Source organism: Aquarana catesbeiana, linkage group LG03 (assembly GCF_042186555.1).
Source record: "Aquarana catesbeiana isolate 2022-GZ linkage group LG03, ASM4218655v1, whole genome shotgun sequence".
Taxonomy (NCBI): Eukaryota; Metazoa; Chordata; class Amphibia; order Anura; family Ranidae; genus Aquarana; species Aquarana catesbeiana.
The window spans coordinates 25965542-25988026 of NC_133326.1; the positions used below are offsets into that span (position 1 = coordinate 25965542).

The 22485-nt window shown below is 44.5% G+C and overlaps 1 long non-coding RNA gene across 7 annotated transcripts in view; it reads left to right on the plus strand.

Moving 5' to 3' along the window:
• Nucleotides 1-22485, plus strand: part of LOC141131284 (uncharacterized) — a 142364-nt gene that overhangs the window by 72733 nt on the left and 47146 nt on the right. For 6 of the 7 annotated variants that reach the window (XR_012242721.1, XR_012242720.1, XR_012242717.1 and 3 more), the window contains exons 6-9: nucleotides 2582-2741; nucleotides 2821-2896; nucleotides 10658-10735; nucleotides 12891-13041. This is a non-coding gene — a long non-coding RNA (uncharacterized lncRNA). Of the gene's footprint in view, nucleotides 1-2581; nucleotides 2742-2820; nucleotides 2897-7143; nucleotides 7775-10657; nucleotides 10736-12890; nucleotides 13042-22485 lie in introns of all 7 variants that reach the window. The other variant, XR_012242723.1, reaches the window with a different exon arrangement.

Here is a 22485-nt window from a genome sequence, read left to right on the forward strand (position 1 = left end):
GAGTATCAGGAACTCCACCTAAGTGTTACCGCAACAGCGCATCTTTATAAGTTGAGATCAGTCATCCGCATGAAGTTATACAGTATGGTATCTTTTATACGAGAAAAAAGTAGACAAATGCTAAACTGGAAAACATATGCCATGTAACATCACACAGGCCTTGCAAAACAGGAATTTATTATTTACAATGAGCATTTAACTAGAGGACACAGCGTTTAATGGCTAACAGCTGTCTAAGAAATTGCCAAATAATGCACATATGATGCATATAAGACAGCTTGAAATGATAGGACTACATTCTGCTGGTGGGATCGGAAGACGCTACATTGTGACAATCGCAATCTGCTGGAATGCGTCATTTAAAGAAGATATCATTAAAAGTATCAAAGCCGGTGATGGTAGCCCTGCCAGGGATCTGGGCTGCCAGAAAAGGTCAGCGAACAACTGTTCGACGGGGCATTGCACACGTGCGCGGCTTTGAAGAGGTTAATCTAGCACACTGTGAAAATCAGAAAGTAGAGAGAACATAAAAACAGAAAGAATACTTTGAGAGATATAATATTACAGGGCAAGGGGAAGATCAGATGTTGGAGAAAAGGGGACCTTCCTGCAAAGAATTGGATTTTTAGTACGGCAAAACGCAGTTGAAAAATATATTATTCACGAAAGAAGAAAAAATACACTTTTGAAATGAATGATGAGCCGAACTGCTCTGGGTTCAAGAGAACTTCAAATAAGTTTGAATGCCGAACCTAAACTTCAATGAAACCAATGGGAACCAAATTTGGTAAATTGAAAATGCTAATTTTCTGGGATAAAAGACAAGGAGGTGTCAAAAGATAGCATTGGGTGGGCACTGCCATTGGGAACATATACACATGCAACAAAAAAAAAATTAAATACCGTAAAAAGAAATCCATGCGGTCAGAAGCAATGATTTTTTTAGATGCTTAAAGTGAAACATTAAAAATGCCAAATTCTTTTAAATACCTTGCCTGGCAGGGTGCCCTGATCCTGCCTATGAAGGGGCACATGCCTGTGATGTACAGAAAGTGCTGTAGCACCACCAACAATTACAAATGGAAAAAGTGTCTAAAATTGCCGCCAAATGACATTCCCTTCCTGGCTTTAAAAAAATAGCTCACTTTTTCTTTGTAAATGTCACATTTGAAAAAACATAGTCCCCCAAAAATACATACCAGACCCTTGATCCTGGCATTGTTTTCAAGGGGGGACCTCTATTAAAAAGAAAGAAAAAAAAATGTGTGAGACCCTTAAAGTGTAACTAAACCTACAACAGTACAATCAGTCTGTATATGCAGTAAAGCATGCTTGTTATACTCACTGTGGAACCTGAGGGGTTAATCCTCTGCATTGTGTATTAAGGCTGTTTGGTCCTGTCTTCTCTGATCCTCCCCTTCTTCCACTGACTCCAATCCATCTCCTTGATAGAACAGAGCATTAGGAGTCAGGCTGCAGATGCTCAGTTTGGTGTGTATTGCTAGAGAGTTTTTTTTCTTGGGAGATAAGCACAGGGCCAATCAGCACTGTCTAGACAGAGGGTCAGAGGAGAATGAAAACTCCTCCTCCAAGCTTGAACCAGACACTGATAGAAGTCATAAGACTGCTATATACTGCTGATGAAAAAAGGGATTTAGCAGTTTATATTTACTAAAATGATTGCATGTCCATGTTCTGTGTACTGTGGGAGACCAGATATAGTGAATGCAGAGTCCTGGGTTTAGTAACACTTTAAGCTGGCCATACATAGATTGAAATTCAGCCAGTTCAGCATCCATGTATGGCCAGTGTGGTTGAACCAAGTGCGGTAGATGGACTTCTGTTCAACTGCTCTGTTGGTATTTTTTCATTCGATCAGCCCTGATCCGTATATTCTGATGGTGAGAGAGAACACAGTGGCACAGCGGGTAGGATTTCTGCGTCCACAATGAGTGTGTAGATGGGGGAATTGGGTCAGTTTTTTCCGTTCAACCTGATGACCCAATGCGTGACCAGCTTTATTTCAAGCATGCAGCCTGACTTGCCAGGAAAACAGGGTTGGGGAGGAATGGGCGAGACTGTGCCCCCCTTCCATACCAGGTCACCTTCTCTTAACATGGAACATAGTGAAGGTCTTGCCAGGAGGGGCGCCGGTTGCATGGGTTCCAATGGGGTTTTTTTTTTTAAACACGTGATTAGAGCCAGAGGCTATTGTCTTCCTGATTCTCCTCCCGGCCAATCAGGAAGCGGGTTCTGTTTCCTGCGCCCAGTCACCCAATTGGCCTGATAGGAGAAGTGATCCTATTGGCTGCCTAAGAGGAGGAGGGAGGAGACGCACACCGTGATGCTCAGGAGGAGGAGACACAGGGGGCAAGTGACCCAACCAACCGACTGGGGGGAGTAGCTGTGGGTGCATTGTTTGCCGCCCCCCCCCAAAAAAATTTTTCCAGTCTTCCATCACTGATCCAAAGGTACCAGAATTATTGTCCTAAATTTATTTCTAGCCAATGGATAACGATAACGGTCAATGTCCACTGTTATACACTTTACTGTTTGTAACTGTTACTTTTTATGATTGTAGGTCATGTGGGCCGATGAAACGAATGTCAACATATGTTTTTGTTCTTCTTCCAAAACTCAATAAACATGTTGAAACTGAAAAAATACACCCCAGCTGCCACTGGGTTGATTGACATCTAGTAGCAGAAAAAAGTACTGTGGGGAAAATCTCTGAATTGAAGGTGAATATTGCAGGAAAAGCTTCATTTTCTTTAACCCTTTGGTGGGAATATTTAATTTATTTATTTTCTGTTTCAACAGATATTCTTGTGAAGAAAGGTGGGATTTCACCCTGTCTGAGAATGAAAAAGCAAAAAAAGTGAATCATTTTTGGAGGGTATGTCTTATCAAGTATTTTATAACATTTATTATAAATGTAATCATATACGTGTAGATAATGTGCAGATGGTGGATTTAGATATCTGTAGACATTAGCTTACTGTCTGTCACTCCATTATTCATACCATGTACAAATTTAAATTTACATCTTGTGTTGTGACCTTTGTGCATGTGAAGCTGCGGTGGGGTGGGGAATGTCCTAACCACAGCTCGATGGCCCAGGAATGGCAGTTGCCTTCCAGGTTGGGCCAAACCTAAGTTTGGACCGCACCCAAGCTTTCCACCAGTCACCATCAGGGATGAGCTAAGGTTCAAGAGTTCAATTTAGCCAGATTTGGCGGGAAATTGTCATAGGACAGCAGACAACATCCCACTCAGCAGCAACAAAAGAGTGGGGATGCTAGTGACATCATTGACCTAATATAGCACATGGCCATATGAAGTCAATATCATGATGTCATGGGCATCATATAGGGATACAGGCCCAAATTGGGTGAACCAATGGTAAATTTGTGGCCCGTGACATAGATGACATAGAGCTTAAAGACAATCAGCAGATTTGCGGGTGATGCCCCTGAAAACCTAGCCAGGGTTGGCTATGCAAAAATCAGTCCTAACTACCTCAATGCTCTCTATATACAATATATGAGCTTAAACCATGTAAGAGATGTACAAAATTCCTTAACATAGGAGCATAAAAAAATAATCCAAATGGCCTACTAGATTTTTTGCTAGCTATAGATGGGCAGCTTACTCACCCTAATTAATAGGGCTGAGACATATTCCTGTGCTCAGTCTAAGGTGGTTGCTCAGCCATCAGGACCCACCACAATATTCTACCTACTAATGCCCTCTTGTTAACATCTTCCAGGACAGCCTTGTTTCCTGTTCTCCATAGAAAGGGCAATGATTGACTCCTGTTTGGACAGAGACATTTCTACAGGTTGGAAAATCTTTGCAAGATACCAGCATGTTTAGCTGTCAGAAGCATTTCAGAATAGCTATCTCTCTAGATCTCTCTCGCTTTAAGAGGCAGAGCTCTGTAGTCTTTTTATTAATCTTCACAATCCTGGGTCCCCTATGGATTCTTAGGTGGGTATTGTACTGGTAAGATGAAATGAGGTAAAAAGCTTGTCGGTGATACGGACGGCTTTTTTGCCCAGTGTGGTGCGTCTAAGGATGGGTCGAAGGATGGGTCTAATTTGTCAAGTTAGATGAACATCAAAAGACATGTTTTGTGGCTATGATTTGCATAATGCCAGGATTCATTTGGTTGGATCATGAAGAGGAAAGCCAGCCCTGCCAGTCCAAGTGGGGATCAACCACAGAATGGTGGATTTGTTTCCAAACAGAATGGGATATCATCAAAGTTTTATTGTGTGATTCTTTACAACCAGAAGCCCTTGTGTGTGGCCAATTTAAAGGTGTCAATACAATGGTAGATCTGGGCACTCAACTCATACATCGGGCAACCACATCCTTACCAGAGTTGACAATATATGAAAACTTTCCGGTCTCAGGGAACCCCTGATAATAAATACTGCATCTACAGCTTATGGTATATTTTTAGAATGCTCAGTGGGAAGAATGCTCCTTAGCTATGTGGTCAGTAGGAATTATCCCCTCCTTACAGATAGCTAAATAGATTATTGGTGTCAGTGGGATCTTATTTGAGAGGCAGAAATTGCTCCTTGCACAAGGAACCACTAGCAACCACTGTAAAAACCTTAGGGTTCTACAGAACCTTGGTTAAAAAGACCATTACACAAAGACCTATGTAAGTGTAGCACTCTGATGTTTAGGCAGAGTTTCTCCTAAATTTACCTACTAGGTCATTGGCTCATTGTTAGGGATCGAGTTCACCCTAAGTCTGGAATTGTTGCACTTCTCTCTTCTGTCGCTAGGTGGCCGGGTACCTGATGACATTAGATAAGACAAGGGCAAAGCAAGGACAGATTAGTAGTATATGGGGTATATTAGCCAATGGGCAGGGGTTTTCTTAAATCTTTTGGCCTGCTGGGGGAACCTATATATTTGGGTGGAGTCAGTTAATCATGTTCTGTGCCACCTGGACGGCTGTCTGGGTGGACAAGTGTTGTACTGCCCCGGGCTGCTAGGCTGAAATTTGGGCATGTCGCAGGCACATCTGGCTGCCAGGCTGTCTGGGGGCCTATCCAGAAGCAAGAGGGCAGTGTAGGGTTGGGATTGCGGCTTGCAGTCCAACCAGAATGATGATTCTGCCGGCCGGAGAACCTGTCATGGTCGGAGGTAGAGCGGAAGCTGATGCCTCTAAGGGACCAACCACCTTATTACCAGGGACCACAGTGATTAGCTGAAGCAAGTACCGGAGCAGTATTCTCACCAACCGGGGACGGTGAAGAATTGGGAAACTTCAGCAGGTGTCAAGCCAGGGAACCAGCCAGCGGAGGTGACGCTTGCAGAGCAGCCTTGTGTGCCAAGCCAGGGACCAAGCAGGCCAGTGGGGTGAAGCTTGAGAAGTATCTGGAGTGCCAAACTAGGGACCCAGCAGAGAAGTGGGGGTGATGCTTGAGGAAGATACTTAAGTGAAAGATTGGTAGAGCTCAAGGGATTTGGTGGCAGTAAATCAGCATGTCTAGTGAAAGAGACTAGGAGCTCAGTGGGTTGAGGCCCTACAAGAAGTGACTGTAAAGAAAGTAAATGTTACAACTTGTGTTAAGAACTGTTCTAAGACTGTTGCCATAGGAGACAGCATTCCTACACATGCAGATGTGGTGTCTTGCTGGATGCCTTTGCCTGCATGGCTGTCTACCTGTAGAGTCTGCTAATTAACCTTACAACTACTTAAGGGTGCCCTGGCTCTAACCCTCTATCCCACAGTTCTCTGTTCAAGAGAAATAAAACCTCTTTGCAATCAAGAAGTGTCTGGCGCCCATGAATCTACCTTGCACTAGACCCACTATACCTTACAACCCACTCTATATGGAAGGATATCAGCAGCTCTTGGCTCTGGAGGTTCTCATTAGACTAAAGGAGGCCTGGGACCTTGCTACATAAGGATTCCAGATAATAGTCTCTACTGGTCTGTAGGCAAAGTGGGTGGCAAATCCACACCTTTTAGTGTATTAAGCACTCAATCCAAGTATATAGTTACTGCCTCCCCAGAAATTCAAATAAAACAGTTTTAAAACAGTTCACAATCAACCTAAAATGTGTACCTCCAGTTCTGGCTTTATTGAGCATTTTTTTCAGATTAAAACCATTACATTTACAAGTGTGAACACATGTTTTATAGTTTCAACCAAAAACTGACCTGTAAAGAGCAGGAAATACCAATAACATGTGTCAACTCATTGCATTGTTCTTAAAGAATTACTGAACTGCATGGAGACCTTTCAACCAAGAAATGTGAATTACTAAATGTAGAATTATATATCTATGGCAATGTAAACATGAGCATGTCATATACCTTATGCAGTATACATTATGTTAATAATTAGCTGGGTTATTTTAAGTAGTACATTTAAAAGTACAATTTTTTAGTATGAGTCTAGCACTCTATATATGTGAAAGAAGAATTCCAGATATGCATATTTTTATATTGGTAAAGCTTGGTCCAGTGTAACCATGCATTTACTACCTGTGTAAAAAAGGGGAGAAAGGCTGCTGCTATGCAAGTTATCTAAAACATTCTTTTATTAATGCAGGTCAAAAACAGTCAAAGAAGCCAATGCATTTTGACCATTGGGCCATGATTGAGGACTGATGGCCGAAACGCGCTGGCTTCTTTGACTGTCGCTCATTTGCATTAATAAAACAATGTTTGAGCTGACTTCAAAAAGCACCAGCCTTTCTCTTTTTTTGCATGGCTTGCACATGAAGGTTTGCAGAGACTTCCCAGCCTGAGTGCCTTGTTCTTGAAGTTGACCAGGCATTACACAGGATTTAGTAGCTTGGATGCACCTGTTACAGTATGCATATACTATACCTGTGGGATCCTTCTAGAAGCTGGAAATCACTGTATTAGGCACTGCTACTCCAGTGATCCCCACTAGCTTATGGGTCCTGTGACAAGCACCTTCCACAGGCGGTGGTCTCAGCGGGGAGCATCAATAGTTTAAAAAAACTATTAGATAAGCACCTGAACGACCACAACATACAGGGATATACAATGTAATACTGACATATAATCACACATACGTTGGACTTGATGGACTTGTGTCTTTTTTCAACCTCACCTACTATGTAACTATGTAATTCACACAGGCTCACCAGAATTGGACAATAAAAGATTGAGAAAACTATTGCCTGGTCTGATGAGTCTCGATTTCAGCTGTGACATTCAGATGGGAGGGTCAGAATTTGGCGTAAACAACATGAAAGCATGGATCCATCCTGCCTTGTATCAACGGTTCAGGCTGGTGTTGGTGGTGTAATGGTGTGGGGGGGATATTTTCTTGGCACACTTTGGGCCCCTTAGTACCAAATGAGCATTGTTTACACACCACGGCCTACCTGAGTATTGTTGCTGACCATGTCCATCCCTTTATGACTACAGTGTCCCCATCTTCTGATGGCTCCTTCCAGCAGGATAATGCACCATGTCACAAAGCTCAAATCATCTCACCACTGGACAATGAGGTCACTGTACTCCAATGGCCTCCACAGTCACCAGATCTCATCCAATAGAGCACCTTTGGGATGTGGTGGAAAAGGAGATTCTCATCATGGATGTGCAGCCGACAAATCTGCGGCAACTGCATGATGCTATCATGTCAACGTGGACCAAAATCTCTGAGGAATGTTTCCAACACCTATGCCATGAAGAATGAAGGCAGTTCTGAAAGCAAAAGGGAGTCCAATCTGGTCCTAGCAAGGTGTACCTAATAAAGTGGCCGTGAGTGTATAAGGAATATGAAATGTTGGGGTAACATTCTTTAAACTATATAATAGTATCTGCAAAAAAACAAAAACGAATACTACCAACAAAAACTCTTCTTGCAGCGGGAAACTACCATAACTCAAATGGGAATACCTGGAGCTTCCTGCAGCAGACAGATATCCCGTCCAAGTAGACAAATTCCAGAGTCCTAGAGATACAAAGTATGTGTGGTGCTACTAGATGGGAAAGAGCGGCTACATCTGTTCACTCACACTAACCTCTGAATGAGTTGCACAGTGTGGAATGCTAGCTAACAACTCATGAATTTGTCCTAATTGTTTCCAGATTGTAGATCCTGTCGCTTCCTCTGTGAAACATCTAATTTCTTCCATGTAACAGCACCATGTATTGTAAGATGTTGCTTTAATGTTGTTTTATGTGTGTGTTCCCGCTAAATGTGTATTTAACGCTCCATTTCAATCCCTTGCCCTCCCCTCAAAATATAATTTGTATTCTGATTGTCTTCTGGCTACAGGATGAATTAAGTCAATGTCTTTAGCAGAAAATAGCATCATGTCATACAAAGAAGACTTGTGTGTATTTCTGATGACATAAACGTTCTACTTTTTGAGATTTTTGGAGGAAACTATAGTTAAAGTTCAACTCCAGGAAAAGCAAATATTGCTTAAATACAAGGGGCATGTGTATTCTTACTTGAATCTTGTTTTGCTCTGGCTCGGCACTGCAACAATTTATAGAACACCTTGTATGTTTCATGATCTCCACCTCGTTCAGTCAGAGAAAGCTTTATATGAGTTTTTCTTTATTAACTGCTTCTCACCTGCCGTATAGTGAGATGACGGACGGGCGTCAGTGGTCTAGTTCTGGGAGGAACTAGACATCATACGACGTCCTCCTATTCCCTGGGACACAGCGCATCACCGATCATGGTAAAGAGCTTATGACGTAGGCTCTTTACCATGTGATCAGCTGTGTCCAATCACTGCTCATCACAGTTTAAACAGGAAATGCCAGTTATCGGCATTCCTCTCCTCATGCTGACAGCGTGTGAGGAGAGGGGAGCCGGTAAGAGGCATTCCTCAGCGGGGACATCTGCAATGACAATCAGGGCACTGATCATCAGTGTCCTGATCATCAGTGCAGCCCCAACAGTGCCCACCAGTGCCGCCAATCAGTGCCCACCGGTGATGCCTTTCAGTGCCTATCAGTGATGCCTGTCAGTGCCCATCAGTGCCTCCTCATCAGTGCCGCCTATCAGTGCTGTCTATCAGTGCCCATCTGTGCCACCCATCAGTGCCACCTATCAGTGCCTATCATTGCCGCTTATCCGTGCCGACTATCAGTGTCCATAAGTTCTGCCTATCAGTGGCCATCAGTGCTGCCTATCAGTGCCACCTGTCAGTGCCCATCAGTGCTGCCTATCAGTGCCGCCTATTAGTGCCTATCATTGCCGCCTATCCGTGCCGCCTATCAGTGTCCATAAGTGCTGCCCATCAGTGCCGCCTGTCAGTGCCCAACAGTGCTGCCTATCAGTGCTGCCTATCAGGGCCCATCAGTACTGCATATTAGTGCCTCCTCATCAGTGCCCATCAGTGCAGCCTATCTGTGCCGTCAGTGCAGAAATTAAGAAAAACTTTTTTTTTTCAATTATTTTGGTCCTTTTTCATTTGTTTAGTCTATCAGTGCCCATCGGTGCTGCCTATCAGTGCCCATCAGTGCTGGCTATCAGTGCCCATCAGTGCTGCCTATCAGTGCTGCCTATTAGTGCCTATCATTGCCGCCTATCCGTGCCACCTATCAGTGTCCATAAGTGCTGCCCATCAGTGCCGCCTGTCAGTGCCCATCAGTGCTGCCTATCAGTGCCGCCTATCAGGGCCCATCAGTACTGCATATTAGTGCCTCTTCATCAGTGCCCATCAGTGCAGCCTATCTGTGCCCGTCAGTGCAGCTTCATAAGCGCTCATCAGTGATGGAGGAAAAATTACTTATTTACAAAATTTTATAACAGAAACTAAGAAAAACTTTTTTTTTTTTCAATTATTTTGGTCCTTTTTCATTTGTTTAGTCTATCAGTGGCCATCAGTGCTGCATATTAGTGCCTCATCATCAGTGCCCATCATTGCCACCTCATCAGTGCCCATCAGTGCAGTCTATCAGTGCCCGTCAGTGCAGCCTTATCAGCGCACATCAATGAAGGAGAAAAATTACTTATTTACTAAATTTTATAATAGAAACTAAGAAAAACTTCTTTTTTTTAGAATTTTCAGTCTTTTTTCATTTGTTTAGCAATAAATCAAAAACCCCAGAGGTGAATAAATGCCACCAAAAGAAAGCTCTATCTGTCTCAAAAAAATGAGAAAAATGTTGTTTGGGTACAGCGTTGCATGACCGCGCAATTGTCATTCAAAGTGCAACACCATCAAAAGCTGAAAATTGGCCTGGGCAGGAAGGGGGTGAAAGTGCCCTGTAGGCAAGTGGTGAAGCCATGTTTATGTCAAACATCATTCACAATCATGGGGATTTAAAAAAAATATATAATTTAAAAACTTTGAGGTTCAAAGTAAAACCATCTTTGCCTAAGTTCACTTTAGTAGGTTTCTCCTATTGCTGCATGTGTAAAGCTTTAATTATAAGAAATTCAGTAATGTATAGTCTACGGTTACCGTTCAGCTGATTGAGTAAAGCAGTACAGAGCAATGATGGCACTGAAAGTGCACCAACTTATAGAAAACAATTAGCTTGTAGTTTACCTAATCTGATTGGTCACTATGGTTTGATGGTTTGCTAACCTTTGCCCATTGTTCTATGCCTAACTGATTCCATTGTACCAAAAAAAATAATGTTTAATATATTTTATTCATGTACTTTATGTTACAGTAACTCTGACATGAATGGTCACTGATGGTTCAAATGGCTACAACGTATTTTCAGTCCATGACAGCAATGGATACCAAGGTATAATGTTCAAACATCAAGTCAAAACTGTTCTTAGATGACACTTATTGTAAATCCATTATCCTCATACTTACATGAGGGATTGCCATTATATATGGATTTCCATCAAAACCAGGTTTCAAATTGCTTGCCATCACCAACATCTGTGGTATAAGCTTTAGTTGTCAACTGTGGCCAGATCAGTGCAACAGTGACAATGTCAAAGTGTAACTCCAGCCAAAACATTTTAGTTTTGAATAGAGTGAGGTAGGGGTGTTTCTAGGATCCTGATAGAGGGGCTCCTCTGGACACATGAATTAAAATGTGGAGGGTCTGGTGTAGGGTTTCTCAAACAGGGTTTCATGAGGAGTTCCTTGAACAAAGAGCAATTTCTGCCTACTGAAAGATCCTCCAGAGGTTGCTTGAGGTTCCTTGAGCAAAAAAGGAATTTTTGCCCACCCAGGGTTCCTCCAGAGGTTGCTAGGGGTTCCTTGAGCAAAGAGCAATTTCTGCCTCTCAGATAAGTTCCCACTGACACCATTGATTTTTTTAGCTATATGTAAGGGGGTAATTCTTCACAATGACCACAAGTGTAAGGAACATTCTTTCCAATGACCATCACATAAAATGTATTATGAGTTGTGAGGTATAGTCATTTTTAGCAGGAGTTCCTTGAGCCTGGAAAGTAATATTAAGGGTTCCTCTGGGTTGAAAAAGTTGAGAAAGGCTGGGCTGGTGGGTTCCATGAAGACCATATTGGATCAAATCTAAGACTAATATTTTAACCGAACAAGAATGAATTGCACAAACAACTGTAATGTCACATTGTAATGACATATAATAAGGTATTAAAAAAACAGATAAATTATACTATGTTCTAAAGCTGTATAATATGCAGAATATATCATCCCTGTATCTCAAAGGAGACTCAGGGCACTCAGAAGAAGACCTGGGGCCAAGGCCATAGATAATATTCCCTGAGGAGTGGAGGAGGTTCAAGGCAAGTAATTAGGGGTGCTGAGGGGGGGCTGCTGCACACAGAAGGTTTTGTTGCTGCACATAGAATGCATTAAGAAAAAAAAACTTCCGCCTTTACAACTCCTTTAGGCTTAGACAATAAACCCTGCATGCTGATTGGCTACTATACAGAGCTGCACCAGATTCTTTGTGCACCAGTTGTTTTTTTTTTTTTTTTTTTTTTATTCCAAACAAGATTTATTGAGAATAGAATTTTCAAACATTAATTCTGGAATAAGCACAAAATGTATTTGGTTGGGTTTTGTGCACCAGTTTTAGTTTTAGTCTCCCCATTATGTGATGATGCTTGTTTCTGTCAAGGGAACAGGAATGTAAAGCTTCCACTGGGGACATCTGTTCTGGTGACAACTTTCTACAAGGGGAATTCCAGTGACTTTAGAGAATTTTTTTGCCTACTTCCTGTTATGTGTTTAGGATAGTGAAATAAAATATACACCATGGAACACATACCAAAAAATACATTTTAGGATTGACCACAGTAAAGACCTTTCAGAACAGAAGGTATTCACATGTCCCATTCCATCACAAAAATATTAATTTTAGGGCTGTGGGTGGCGAAATGCCAGTCATTTTTTTACGTTCCATCAGCCAAATGCACTGCTAGAAATGTAGGTGTATAGTGGAAATATAGCCCAATACTATAAAGCCATTTATTGCAAACTGCATACAACCATCATCAGTGCCGTGTATGGAAACAGTGGCTCCTGTGGAGTAAGGCTTAGGACTCAACAAGACAGTATAATCATACAGCTTAGAAGGGACTAAAGCAATCTATAAGCCCTGGGACAGAATATGAACATAGCACAGTAATGCCTTCTTAAAACAGAAGGTACTCGTAAGTATCATTTCAAAAATAATAGGATTATTCCTCATTTCGGAACAGTTGTTTGCATTTACTTAATATTATATACTTTAAGGAGACATTCCAGGCTACAAATAAAAACAATCAACGAGTTACTCACTATATTCAGCAATTACTAGGATTTTGTTTTCCTGTAGTCACCAGAATTCACAGAGAATCTCACAAGGTCGCAGGGAATGTACTTCCTGAAACAAATCCAATTTAGATCTCACGGGAAGTTTTATCTCTGGTGGCTTTCCACGAGAAACTTCTTCATAATGATTTTTTATTTTACAGGCTTCCTGTATATGAAAGACAGCAAACAGTCTGCATTGGATGTATATGTGAATTCATCGCCTGCATCACAAACAGGAATTTACCAACAAATGGAAGAGGATGGATTAAAGTACTACAACAACCCCTGACTATAAACTGATGTACTGATCAGGTAGGCTATGGTTCCTATATGCATTGGAAAACTTGATTTTCAATCATGACTGGAAAGTACCCTAAATCTGAACTCCAGGTATGATCACTATTGCATACTTACATTGGTCCAGCTTGGACCAATGAACACTATATTGGGACACCTGCCTTTACACAGACATTACCTTTATTGGCAGTCAGTCTTAGTCCATAGGGTTCAATATTGAGTTGGCCCACCCTTTGCAGCTATAACAGCTTGACTTCTTCTGGGAAGGCTGTCCGCAAGGTTTAGGAGTGTGTCTATGGGAATGTTTGACCATTCTTCCAGAAGCGCATTTCTAACGTCAGGCCCTGAAGTTGGACGAGAAGGTCTGGCTTGCAGTCTCCGCTCTAATTCATCCCAAAGGTGTTCTATCGGGTTGAGGTCAGCACTCTGTGCAGGCCAGTCAAGTTCCTCCACCGCAAACTCGCGAATATAAAGCTGGCCATATACTGTCATTTTTATTTTCATTTTTTCCCCTCTGTCCACTCAAACATGGTGGATGGAGGAATCCCTACTCCAAGACATTGTATTCTGAAAGTGATCACTGCCAGAATGCACTAATCACAATCTGCAGCCAATTGGCCACAGATGCTGATTGAGAAACATCTTCCAACATGTCCCTTCCACAGAAGTCGGTCAAGCGATTGACTTTTGTCTAGTGCGGATTGCCAAACATTGATCAATATTTGACCAGTCCCTGCTGAACCTGCTGAATTTTAATCAGTGTATATGCAATAAACATCATTCCTGGAGTTCAACTTTAAAGGAATACTCTATGGGGTTGATCTACTAAAACTGTAGAGGGCAACATCTTTGTGCACTAGTCCAAATAATTTGGTGGAGGGGGGATTATGGTGTGGGGTTGTTTTTCAGGGGTTGGGCTTGGCCTCTTAGTTCCAGTGAAGGGAACTCTTAAGGTATCAGCATACCAAGACATTTTGGACAATTTCATGCTCCCAACTTTGTGGGAACAGTTTGGGGATGGCCCCTTCCATTTTCAACATGACTGCGCACCAGTGCACAAAGCAAGGTCCCTTAAGTCATTAATGCGAGCAGAGGAACTTCACTGACCTCCACCAGATAGAACACCTTTGGGATGAATTAGAGTGGAGATTGCGAGCCAGACCCTCTCATCCAACATCAGTGCCTTCTGGACAAATGCACTTCTGGAAGAATGGTCAAACATTCCCATAGACACACTCCTAAACCTTGTGGACAGCCTTCCCAGAAGAGTTGAAGCTGTTATAGCTGCAAAGGATGGGCCAACTCAATATTGAACCCTACGGACTAAGACTGGGATGCCATTAAAGTTCATGTGCGTGTAAAGGCAGGCGACCCAATACTTTTATGCCGCGTTTGCCACGTTTTGCTGAAGAAATAAGAAAACGTTTGTGAGAACAGTTTGGGGATGTCCTCTTCCTGTTCCAACTTGACTGCGCAGCAGTGCACAAAGTAAGGTCCATAAAGACATGGATGAGCGAGTTTGGGGTGAAGAAACTTGAGTGGCCTGCACATAGTCCTGACCTTAACCAGATAGAACACCTTTGGGATGAATTAGAGGGAAGACTGCGAGCCAGGCCAGGCAGGCGTCCCAATAATTTTATGCCAACTCAATATTTAACCACTACGGACTAATGCCCCGTACACACGGTCGGACATTGATTGGACATTCCGACAACAAAATCCTTTTGCCAAATTTTTTCCGACAGATGTTGGCTCAAACTTGTCTTGCATACACACGGTCACACAAAGTTGTCGGAAAATCCGATCATTCTGAACGTGGTGAGGTAAAACACGTACGTCGGGACTATAAACGGGGCAGTAGCCAATAGCTTTCATCTCTTTATTTATTCTGAGTAGGGATGAGCTTCGTGTTCGAGTCGAACCCATGTTCGACTCGAACATCGGCTGTTCGATCGTTCGCCGAATTGCGAACGTTATGGGCCGTTCGCGCTAAATTCGTGTGGCGCGTCACGGCCCATAATTCACTGCGGCATCGCAGTGCATTGCTGGCTGATGATTGGCCAAGCATGCACTATGACCCGCATGCTTGGCCAATCACAGCGCCGTCAGTAGAGAGAGCTGTAATTGGCCAAAGCCAGGGTGGCTTTGGCCAATTATGGCTCAGGGGATTTAGTACACACCCCACACTATATAAGGCCGCCTGCACGGCGGCCCTGTGTAGTGTGTGTTCCGGTGTGCTGAGAGATAGAGAGAGAGAGAGACAGTGTCATTTGATTTGAGTTAGATAGATTAGGCAGAACAGTCAGTCAGTTAGCTGCACTTACAGTGTATTGTGTATATATATGCATCCCAGGTGTTGCATATATATATATATACACTGTATTCAGTTTAGCTAGATCCGTTCCTGTTATCTTCTATCTAGACTATTTACATTTAATGCAGTGCGTCCTGCTCACAGTGTTCAGCTAGATCCGTTCCTGCTATTTACATTTAGTGCAGTGCGTCCTGCTCACAGTGTTCAGCTAGATCCGTTCCTGTTATCTTCTAGACTATTTACATTTAGTGCAGTGCGTCCTGCTCACAGTGTTCAGCTAGATCCGTTCCTGCAATTTACATTTAGTGCAGTGCGTCCTGCTCACAGTGTTCAGCTAGATCCGTTCCTGCTATTTACATTTAGTGCAGTGCGTCCTGCTCACAGTGTTCAGCTAGATCCGTTCCTGCTATTTACATTTAGTGCAGTGCGTCCTGCTCACAGTGTTCAGCTAGATCCGTTCCTGCTATTTACATTTAGTGCAGTGCGTCCTGCTCACAGTGTTCAGCTAGATCCGTTCCTGTTAAATTCCTACTGACCGGCAGGCTTGTCTGGTTACAGTATATAAAGCTACCTGAAGAAAATTACAGGTGTTCTATTTGATCCTATTAGTACCACGGTCAGGCAGCTAGACTATTTACATTTAGTACAGTGCGTCCTGCTCACAGTGTTCAGCTAGATCCGTTCCTGTTATCTTCCTACTGACAGGCAGGCTTGTCTGGTTACAGTATATAAAGCTACCTGAAGAAAATTACAGGTGTTCTATTTGATCCTATTAGTACCACGGTCAGGCAGCTAGACTATTTACATTTAGTACAGTGCGTCCTGCTCACAGTGTACAGCTAGATCCGTTCCTGTTATCTTCCTACTGACAGGCAGGCTTGTCTGGTTACAGTATATAAAGCTACCTGAAGAAAATTACAGGTGTTCTATTTGATCCTATTAGTACCACGGTCAGGCAGCTAGACTATTTACATTTAGTACAGTGCGTCCTGCTCACAGTGTTCAGCTAGATCCGTTCCTGTTATCTTCCTACTGACAGGCAGGCTTGTCTGGTTACAGTATATAAAGCTACTTGAAGAAAATTACAGGTGTTCTATCCCAGCTTAGTGCAGCTACAGGCCATTAGTATGTCTGGAAGGCCAAGAAGGAGAGGCAGACAGTCACAAGCCAATAAGAGAGGGCAAGCAGGCTCTGTGTCTAGTGCTGGTCGTGGAGACGGTGCATCCTCATCAGCACGTGGCCATGGGACACGCTTGGCCTTTTTTTCGGCAGCTGGCCATGTTGAGCCGCAACATGCGGAAGACTTGGTCGAGTGGATGACCAAGCCGTCCTCATCCTCCTCATCCTCTCTCACCCATGCCCAGGGTGCTTTGTCTGGCAAAGCAGCGGCCTCTTCCCTCAGCTCAATGTCATCAGTGACTCCTTCCCTAGCTCCACCATGTCCTCATGAGGATTCCCTCGAACTGTTTGACCACAGTGTTGGGTACATGCTCCAGGAGGATGCCCAGCGTTTGGAAGGCTCTGATGACGATACTGAGCTCGATGAAGGCAGTAACATGAGCGCGGACAGAGGGGGTGCCCAAGAAGGACAGCAATCTGGCAGTCATGCTCCCCCTGCTGCAGCATACTGCCAGGTTTGCTCCAGTGATGAGGAGGGAGGGGATGATGAGGTCACTGACTCAACGTGGGTGCCTGATAGGAGAGAGGAGGAGGAGGAGGAGGAGGAGGAGGAGGAGGCGGCAGCACATCACCAACGAGGCAGGATGCCCTCCAGGGGCCAGCCTAAGGGCAGCACATTGACTGCATCACACCCCAAAGCTCCACATGTGCAGGGCGCTGCAGTCTCTGCGCGTTATTCAAAAAGTTCTTTGGTGTGGGCCTTTTTTGAGACGAGTGCATCAGATCGCACCGCTGCTATTTGCAACATATGTCTCAAGCGTATCTCGCGTGGCCAAAATATCTCCCGCTTGGGTACCACATGCTTGACCAGACATATGTTGACCTGCCATGCAGTTCGTTGGCAAGCGTATCTAAAAGACCCACACCAAAGAACAAAGAGGATCTCTCCTTGCTCCTCATCAGCTGAGATTTCCAACCCCACTAGACCTTCAGTCCTCTCTGAGACCTGCAGTGAGAGGAATGAAGGTGTAGAATTAGGTGTGTCACAGCCAAGTACTTGTGGGCAATCTGCTTTTGGTACACCGACGTCAGATTGTACCAGGCAAATTTCCCTGCCCCAGCTGCTGCACCGCCGAAAGAAGTTTGCTCCCAGCCATCCACATGCCCAGCGGTTGAATGCTAGCTTGGCAAAATTGCTAGCACTTCAACTGCTGCCTTTTCAGTTGGTAGACTCTGCCCCCTTCCGTGAGTTTGTGGAATGTGCGGTTCCTCAGTGGCAGGTACCCAAACGCCACTTTTTCTCACGGAAGGCGATTCCGGCTCTCTACCGGCATGTGGAAGGCAATGTCCATGCCTCGCTGGACAGGGCGGTCAGCGGTAAGGTGCATATTACCGCTGACTCATGGTCCAGCAGGCATGGACAGGGACGTTACCTAAGTTTCACGGCGCATTGGGTGACTCTGCTGGCAGCTGGGAAGGATGCAGGACAAGGTGCAGTAGTGTTGGAGGTTGTTCCGCCACCACGCCTCCAAAATGCTGATTGTGACACACCTCTCTCCTCCACCCCCTCCTCTTCTTCTTCCTCCATGGCCTCTTCCTCGGAACCAGCGGTGCTCCGTAGGCGTTCAAGGGGCTACGCAAGTACGCAGGCCAAAAGATGCCATGCGGTGCTTGAGCTGGTGTGCTTGGGGGACAGGAGCCACACTGGGGCAGAGGTTCTGTCAGCTCTGCAGGGGCAGGTTCAGAGGTGGTTGACGCCACGCCAACTTAAGGCAGGAATGGTGGTTTGCGACAATGGCACCAACCTCCTCTCTGCCCTCCGACAGGGACAAATGACCCATGTGCCCTGTTTGGCTCACGTCCTTAACTTGGTGGTGCAGCGGTTCTTGGGCAGGTACCCGGGCTTACAGGATGTCCTGAGGCAGGCCAGGAAAGTCTGTGTGCATTTCCGCCGGTCATATAATGCCAGTGCTCGTCTGACGGACCTCCAAAAGGAGTTTAACCTGCCCAAGAACCGCCTAATCTGTGACATGCCCACCAGGTGGAACTCAACGTTGGCCATGCTGCAGCGGCTGCACACGCAGCAGAGGGCCATCAATGAGTACCTGTGCGACTATGGCACCAGGACAGGGTCAGGGGAGCTTGGTTTTTTTTCCCCACGCCAGTGGGCCATGATCAGGGATGCATGCACTGTCCTGTCACCATTCGAGGAGGCCACGAGGATGGTGAGCAGTGACAGTGCATGCATCAGTGACACTGTCCCCCTTGTCCACCTGTTGGAGCACACGCTGCGTGGAATAATGGACAGGGCACTTGAGGCAGAACAGAGGCAGGAAGAGGAGGACTTCCTTAGCTCTCAAGGCCCCCTTTATCCAGACAGTGTTCCTGCGTGCCCGCCGATCACACAGGAAGAGGACGAGGAGGAAGAGGAGGAGGAGGAAGATTGTGTCAGTATGGAGGTGGAGCCTGGCACTCAGCATCAGCAGCAGTCTTTAAGGGATCAGTCCCAAGAAACACATGGACTTGTACGTGGCTGGGAGGAGGTGGCTGCGGACCATGTCGTTCTTAGTGACCCAGAGGACTCCGGACCGAATGCCTCAGCAAACCTACGCTGCATGGCCTCCCTGATCCTGCAAAGCCTGCGTAAGGATCCTCGTATTCGTGGTATCAAGGAGAAGGACCAATACTGGCTGGCAACCCTCCTTGATCCACGTTACAAGGGTAAGGTTGCGGACCTTATCTTGCCATCGCAGAGGGAGCAGAGGATGAAACATCTTCGGGAGGCCTTGCAGAAAGGTCTGTGCAACGCGTTCCCAGAGACTGGGAGGTTACAAACTCCTGTTTCTGGACAACGTGTTGCTGAGGCTTCGGTCAGTCAAAGAAGGAGCGGTGGAGAAGGTGGCCGTCTGACCGATGCGTTCAGACAATTTTTTGGTCCGCAGCCCCAAGGTATGATCGGTTCCAGCAACCATCGCCAGCGTCTGTTTTACATGGTGCAGGAATACCTAGGGGCAAGATCAGACTTGGACACCTTTCCCACCGAAAATCCTCTGGGTTACTGGGTCTTGAGGATGGATCACTGGCCAGAGCTTGCACAGTATGCAATTGAGCTACTGGCCTGTCCTGCATCCAGCGTTCTTTCGGAACGCACATTCAGTGCTGCTGGAGGCGTGGTAACCGATCACAGGGTGCGTCTGTCCACCGACTCGGTCGATCGGCTGACCTTCATAAAAATGAATGAGTCTTGGATCACCACCAGCTACCAAGCACCTGATGCTGATGTAACCGAATAATTTTTTTTGAAATCTCAGATCCCTTCAAAGACTGCCTATGCTGATGCTGAGTGACTATCCCTGAGTAATTATCCTCTTCCTCCTCAATCATCACGCTGATAGCTTGTAAGAACATTTTTGGTTCTGGGCGCCACCACCAGTGCCTAAGGCACAATTTTTCAGCCCCTGTTTAACAGGGGCGTGTAATTACAATTTTTGATGTAATACTTTGCAGCAGGGCTCGTTCCTGCATTCCAACTAGAGTGTCTGTGAGGGGTTGCAGTGTTGTGGCACCAGCACCAGTGCCTAGGGCCCAATTTTTCTGCCCCTGTCTAACAGGGGCGTGTAATTACAATTTTTGATGCAATACTTTGCAGCAGGGCTCGTTCCTGCGTTCCAACTAGAGTGTCTGTGAGGGGTTGCAGTGTTGTGGCACCAGCACCAGTGCCTAAGGCCCAATTTTTCTGCCCCTGTCTAACAGGGGCGTGTAATTACAATTTTTGAAGCAATAATTTGCAGCAGGGCTCGTTCCTGCGTTCCAACTAGAGTGTCTGTGAGGGGTTGCAGTGTTGTGGCACCAGCACCAGTGCCTAAGGCCTAATTTTTCAGCTCCTGTTCAACAGGGGCATGTAATTACAATTCTTGATCTAATATTTCACAGCAGGGCCCTGTGAGGGCTTACAGTGTTGTGGCCACAGCAACACCTAAGGCCCAAATTTCTGCTGAGTATATAGGGCAGGACCCTACTTTCAAACATCTAACTTACAAACGACTCCTACTTGCAAACGGAAGGAGACAACAGGAAGTGAGATGAAATCTACCCCTAGGAAGGGAAATTCTCTCCTGTAAGAGTTAATATGGGAAAACAATTTCTCCTTTCCACTGATGCTTTCCAATCCTTGTTCCACAAAAAAACCCAAATTTTCAAAAAACATTTTTCATTGGGACAAAAAAGTGAGGTGAAATCTTCTGAAGAGGAGGAAAGACAGCAAAACAAATGTCACAGGGGTGATAACCCTTCCCTATGTTTTCCAAAAAGCTTAGAAAAGATTTTTTGGCTGGAGCTAAACACGTTAAAAATGTTCAAAATTACAAACAGATTCTACTTAACAACAAACCTACAGTCCCTGTCTTGTTTGCACCGCCTGTATACTGCTGTTCAGAGTATATAGGGCCTGGTGGCCCCACACCTTTCCTTATTTTAATTTGGGTGCGGGGTTCCCCTTAATATCCATACAAGACCCAAAGGGCCTGGTAATGGACTGGGGGGTACCCATGCCGTTTGTCTCACTGATTTTCATCCATATTGCCATGACCCGACATGACATTAAACCCGCAAGCAGTTTTAAATGAGATTTTTTCCTTTAAAAATGACATTTGGTGCAGGGACTGTTCTAAACATGGGAAACACGCGTCACTTTACAGGCATACTATAGACACCCCCCAGGTACGATATTTAAAGGAATATTTCACTTTTTTTTTTTTACTTTAAGCATCATTAAAATCATTGCTCCCGAAAAAACGGCCGTTTTTAAAAGTTTTTTTTGCATTGATACATGTCCCCTGGGGTAGGACCCGGGTCCCCAAACCCTTTTTAGGACAATACCATGCAAATTAGCCTTTAAAATGAGCACTTTTGATTTCGAACGTTCGAGTCCCATAGACGTCAATGGGGTTCTAACGTTCGTGCGAACTTTCGGTCCGTTCGCGGGTTCTGGTGCGAACCGAACCGGGGGGTGTTCGGCTCATCCCTAATTCTGAGCATGCGTGGCACTTTGTGCGTCGGATTTGTGTACACACGATCGGAAATTGCGACAACAGATTTTGTTGTCGGAAAATTTTATAGCCTGCTCTCAAACTTTGTGTGTCGGAAAATCCGATGGAAAATGTGTGATGGAGCCTACACACGGTCGGAATTTCCGACAACAAGGTCCTATCACACATTTTCCGTCGGAAAATCCGACCGTGTGTACGGGGCATAAGACTGGGATGCCATTAAATTTCATGCACACGTAAAGGCGTCCCAATACTTTTGTTAATATAGTGTATTTAAAATAAATAAATAAATAATATACAAACCACAAGACTGGGAAAACACAATCCACACATCACACATCAAGGATAATCATTTTCCATACCTTGCTGTACTTTGCAGCCATATATGTTGCTGAAAGGAAAAAACATAGGAATTACGGGTCATACATAGTACTATTTTGAGATCACTTTACACCTGAAGTTAGACTCCCCACCCCCTACACAAATAAAGCTATTCTATCAAGCTAACTACATAAAAGTAAGAGAATAAACTTCCTACATTATTCTATTTAAAGCCTTTTTTGAAATTTAATCACAAATAAGGAGTGTGGCTCCCCAGGGAGAGTAGCATTCTAATTTACAATTGAACCACAGATCAAGGCCATCAATCTTGAGGAACACTTTTTACAGTGTAATTGAGGTAACATGACAAAGGAACAGTCATCGCCAGGGTTGGACAGGATTATGGAACATGCACCCAACCTCTGCGAGAGTGCCGGAATGTACAGCAGACACCGCGGCTATGAATATGCAATGAGAGCTTATTAGTGGCCCACTGTTGTAACTGTGATGAATGACATTATCTTCAGACTGGTACATTCTAAACATGGATTCTATAATGACCCACTTTTCACGGCTTGTCAATGGAACTTGTGATGGCGCAATTGCTTTAAGTAGCGCAAGTGAATTCCCCCACACTTAGATTTGGCTTGTTACTCA